Below are 5,546 nucleotides of genomic sequence, written 5' to 3' on the forward strand. Positions count from 1 at the left end.
AGGAATGTTAATAGTTCAACTTTGATAAGTTCCTTATGATTTTTTTCTCCCTGTTTACCTTCTCATGCTTCTCTTGCTTCATGGATCTGAATGACAAATTTTCTCTTCAACTCTAGTTTTTTCAGCAACGATGCTTGAAAGTCCTCTATTCCACTGAATGACCATATTTTCCCCTGAAACATGATACTCAGTTTTGCTGGGTAGGTTACTCTTGGTTTTAATCCCAGCTCCTTTGACCTCTGGAATATCACATTCCAAGACCTTTGATCCCTCAGTGTAGAAGCTGCCAGATCCTGGGTTATCCTGATTGTGTTTCCACAATATTCAAATTGTTTTTTTTTCCTGGCTACTTGTAATATTCTTTATTTAATCTGGGAATTCCAGAACCTGCCTATAATATTCCTAGGAGTTTTCTTTTGGGGATCTTTTTCAGGAGGTAATCAGTGGATTCTTTCAACCTCTATTTTGCCCTCTGGTACTAAAACATCAGGGCAATTTTCTTTGAAAACTTCCTGGAGGATGATTTCTAGGATCTTACTTTGATCATGGCTTTCAGGTAGTCCAATAATTTTAAAATTATCTCTCCTGGATCTATTTTCCAGGTGAGTGGTTTTTCACTTCCAATGTGAAAGAGATATTTCACATTGCCTTCTATTATTTCATTTGTTTGGATCTGTTTAAAAGCATCTTGATTTCTCATAAAGTCATTAGCTTCCATTTGCTCCAATCTAATTCTGAAGCAATGATTCTCCTCATTGAGCTTTTGAGATTATTTTTCCATCTGGCAAATTCAGCTTTTTAAGGCATTCTTCTCTCATTGTCTTTTTGAGCCTCTTTTGTCATTTGAGTCAGTCTGTTTTTTAAGATATTATTTTCCTCAGTAAGGCTGTTGACTCTCATTTCATAATTTTCTTGCATTGTTCTCATTTCTCTTCCCAATTTTTCCTCCACTTCTCTTATCTGCTTCTTACGGTCCTCAATGGCCTGTTTCCAGCTTGTATTTTCCTTTGAAGCTTTTGGTGCAGGAGTTCTAGCTTCACTGTTTTCCTCCTGTTCCATGCTTTGCTCCTTTTGTCGCCAAAATAGGAGTGTAATGTTGGAATCTTCTGTCTGCTTTGTTTCCTTTGCCTGCTCATTTTGCCACTCAATTACTTGACTTTTGGGCTTTTTGCCACAGTAGGACTCAGCCACCAGACAGGGGAGCTTTGATCTTAAATGCTGGGGTTTTCTCAGCTGCCAGAGGTATTAGGTGGGTGCACTGTCTGAGTTCTCCACATGCTATGGTAAGCTGGACACACACCCCAGGACCTCCACCCTAGACTGCAATCCAGATTCAAGCAGGTTAAAGCAAGAGGGATTACCCCTCAGACTGGTGCTTGGTCCCCCTACATTCTTCAGGCCAGGAGCTGAAGCCACCACATGGAGCTGGCTGGCTGTGCAGGCACCTCAGAGGCTTCTCTCTTCGGTGGCAAAAGCCACGCACTCCCACTTACTGGTCCCAAAGTCCTGACCTCTCACTTTGTTCTTAGCATCTATGTGTTGATAAATCTGGAAATGGCCACAGCTGCTGCTGATCTGGAGTCCCTCCAGCTGGGCTGGTCAGGCCCGCCCTGGGGCTAAAGCCTCGGGGTGGGTCTGGGCTTTCTCCCAGAGCACTGTGCTGTATTCCTGCCGGCCTGCCCAGCTGTCCTCAGTGGGAGGTTAGCTTTTCTGTGTCATTTTGTGGGTTCTGCAGTTCCAAAGTTTGTTTAGAGTCCCCTTTTTACATGGATTGGTGAGGGTGGAAGCCAGGGCCTTGGGAAGGTCGTGCTTGTACTCCGCCATCTTGGCTCTGCCCCTATTTATTTATTTTTCAACATACATACATAATATTTTGAGTTCCAAATTCTTCCCCCTACCCCACCTGTTCACTCCTTCCCAAGCCAGCATGAAATCTGATAAGGCTATACAGGTACAATCATATTAAATATATTTACACATTAGTCATTCTGTAAGAAGAACCAAAGCAAAATGGGAAATCATGAAAGAGAACAAAAAGGTAAAATATTATGCTTCATTCTGAATTTAGACTCTGTATTCCTTTCTCTGGATGTATATAACATTTTTCCATCATGAGTCTTTTGGAATTGTCTTAGATCATTGTATTGCTGAGAAGAGCTAAGTCTTTCAAAGGTGGTCATCACTCAATGTTGCTGTTACTGTGTACAATGTTCTCCTGATTCTGGTCATTTCACTCAACATCAGTTAATGGGAGTAGAAACAGGACCTCCGTGCAGCTCTGGCTCCCACCACCTCCAATTCATGTAAAAGGGGACTCTAAACAAACTTTGGAGCTACAGAACCCACAAAATGACACAGAGAAGCTAACCTCCCTCTGAGGAGAGCCCACCATGCTGGCAGCAAGCTTCCAGCTCAGTGTTCTGGTTGCCGAGCCCAGGCCCATGCTCAGGTTTTATCCCCAGGACAGGCCTGACCAACCACCAACTTGAGGAGCTACAGATCACCAGCAGCTGTGGCAGTCCAGAATTATCAACACATAGATGCTAAGGACAAAGTGAGAGGTCAGTGCAGTGTGAACTTTGGGACCCAGTAGTTGGAAGTATGTCAGCTTTTGCTGTCAGGGTGAGAATATGCTGAAGGCTGTGGCACAGCCACCTCCACGTGGCAGCTGCATCTCCTGGCCTGCAGAGTGTAGGGGAACCAAGCACCCAGTCTGAGGGGTAATCGCTCTTGCTTTAACCTGCTTGGATCTGGATTTCAGTCTAGGGTGGAGGTCCTGGGGTATGTGACCAGCTTGCCAGAGAGTGTAGGGGCTTCAGAGAGGGCCCCCAATTAATACATCCGGCAGCTAAGAAAACCCCAGCATTTGGGAGGAAAGCTCCCATGTCTGGTGGCAGAATCCTACTGTGGCAAAAAGTTCAGGGGTCAAGTGACTGAGTGGAGACATGACCAGGCAAAGGAAGCAAGCCAAGCAGAGCAATCCAACATTAGGCTCCTATTTTGGGGAGAAAAAGGATCAAAGCATGGAACAGGAGGAAAACAGTGAAGTCAGAACTCCTGAACCAAAAGATTCCAAGAAAAATATGAGCTAATTACAGGCCATACAGGACCTTGAGAAGCAGATAAGAGAAGTGCAGGAACAATTGGGAAGAGAAATGAAAACAATGCAAGAAAATTAGGAAACGAGATTCAACAGCCTGACTGAGGAAAATGATACCTTAAAAAACAGACTAACTCAGGTGGTGGTGGTGGCGGCAATGGCCACAACGATGACGGAGGCAGGAGGCAGAGAAGCAGCAGGCGGAGAGTGGTTCATAAATTGCACTGAAGCAGGACCCGAAGTCCAAACTCCAGGAGAGTGAACACATGTTGTATTTTCATGGATCCCTCCTTTATGAAGCAAAATGTGTAAAGGTTGCCATATAGGACAAGCAAGTGAAATACTATATACATTACAGTGGTTGGAATAAAAACTGGGATGAATGAGTTCCATAAAGCAGAGTACTCAAATACATGGACACTGTAAGGGTTATGGGATTTAAAGATCTTCCATGCCCCATTGGACTTGCTGACCTAGCAGGAAGGGGTGGGGCAAAAGGAAGAGGAAGTCAAGCTAGAGTTCCTGCAGTGACTGGCGGTGGAGGCAGCAGCAGCAGCAGCAGAGGCAGTGGCAGCAGTAGTGGTAGAGGCCAAGGTGGAGGTGGAGGCGTGAACCCCTTTTTGAGCCAGTGAGAATTTATGCTAAGGACTCCTGCTGAGGACTGCCAGGGGCCGGAGCTGCTAGGAGAATGCTTCCTGGATGCTGAGTAGTTCCTGTGAGTGGGGAGAGGAAGACCTTTGCCTGAGGTAGCCTGTTCTGTTTTAAAGGCTTGAGAATGTGGGTGCTTTCTACTTTATCCACCTGTGCCAATTTCATAACTACTCTGATGGCTTTGACTTTCTGGTTTTGGGACTCAGTCATTTTGTGTTTTAATAAATGTTCTCTCTTTATCCCCCATATAGAAAGCCTGATATATTTTGTGATTAACAACTACATCAGCATATCTATAATTGCCATAAGCATTGTGAATATTGCATTGCTGATACAGACACAAATCTTCAGAAACAGAGAGAACTTCAGAAAGTCAATCAGGAGCAGTATGCAGAATGGAAGATGAGAGGGGCAGCTCCAGGAAAGAAGATGTCTGGTCTACAACAGAAAAATGTTGAAGCCCTTTTTCAGAACAGATGGATCACTTGCTGTTTGGAGACCTCTGCAATATCAATGCAGAAAACCAAAAAGAACAAACAGGAAACTCCTGGGATTGGAGAGGGTAGTAGTACCAGTGAGACACCTCAACCACCTTGGAAAAAGAGGGCCCAAGTGGATTCAACGGTTGAAAGTGAAGAAACATTTAATAACAGAGTTGAAGTTAAAGTAAAGATTCCTGAAGAGCTGAAACCTTGGCTTGTTGATGATTGGGACTTTCTTACCAGACAATAACAGCTTTTTTATCTTCCTGCCAAGAAGAATGTGGCCTCAATTCTAGAAGATTATGAGAGTTGCAAGAAATCACGTGGAAACACAGATAACAAGGAGTATGCTGTGAATGAAGTCATGGCAGGGATCAAAGAATACTTCAATGTCATGTTGGGCACTCAGCTACTCTACAAATTTGAGAGGCCACAGTATGCCGAGATCCTCGCCAATCACCCTGCACTGCAATGACACAGGTCTATGGAGTGCCACACCTGCTGAGGCTATTTGTGAGAATTGGAGCAATGCTGGCCTATATGCCTCTTGATGAGAAGAGTTGGCTTTATTGTTGAACTATTTGCAGGCTTTCTTAAAATATTTGGCGAAGAATTCTTCATCACAGTTTAGCGCCAGTGACTATGAGTTTGCTCCTCCTGAATAACATCAGAAAGCTGTCTAAGGAGTCAGTTGCTTTTTGTTCTCTGGGTCTCTGCTATCCTATCTATATGCTCTATTAGTCTCTCTCTTGCACAGATACTGTACTTTTTAATTGTGTTTATGTAAAACAGGATTGATGTTTAAGTGTTCTGTTTTGTTTGAAATAGAAAGTACAAAGTGGGGGGGGGGGGGTGTTTCAGCCCTTCCTACCCTTTCAGAGGTGCTGCCAGTATGTGCAAGAGTGGACACAGAGAGTGATGTGCTGTATATAGGATGTTTCAGTGTATATTTGACAAAGCTGCTTGAATTCTGGTGGTTTTATTCCTTTGACACTAAACACTTTGATGATCCCCATAAATGCTAAGTGACAAAACACCCTGATTGCTAGTGCCAAAGGTTTAATTCATATATATATATATATATATATATATATATATATATATATACACACACACACATACACACATATATATATATGTATATATAGCTTATGACTCATTCATTTGTGCTCATCTTTCTTCTTAGTGCTTGAAGTAAACATGTTGTTACTCAAGTCTTTTTCTCCTTGCCCACATTGTTAAAGAATGGTGATTTGTGTTACTGTTTTTGTATTTTGATTCTAATGCTCATTCTAACAGTAGAAAAAAAAGAA

At 43.1% G+C, this 5,546-nt stretch overlaps 1 long non-coding RNA gene and 1 pseudogene across 1 annotated transcript; both read left to right on the top strand.

The window, feature by feature from the left end:
- Positions 1 to 3,295: 3,295 nt before the first annotated feature.
- LOC138174797 (uncharacterized) lies at positions 3,296 to 5,306 on the top strand. Its single transcript, XR_011171819.1, has 2 exons — positions 3,296 to 3,528; positions 5,137 to 5,306. It is a non-coding gene; the product is annotated as an uncharacterized lncRNA (long non-coding RNA).
- LOC138174796 (mortality factor 4-like protein 1 pseudogene) lies at positions 4,094 to 4,958 on the top strand (annotated as a pseudogene).
- Positions 5,307 to 5,546: the final 240 nt, after the last annotated feature.

Source organism: Petaurus breviceps, unplaced genomic scaffold (assembly GCF_028583685.1).
Source record: "Petaurus breviceps papuanus isolate PSGF00001 unplaced genomic scaffold, PetGlider_PUasm1.0 76, whole genome shotgun sequence".
NCBI lineage: Eukaryota > Metazoa > Chordata > Mammalia > Diprotodontia > Petauridae > Petaurus > Petaurus breviceps.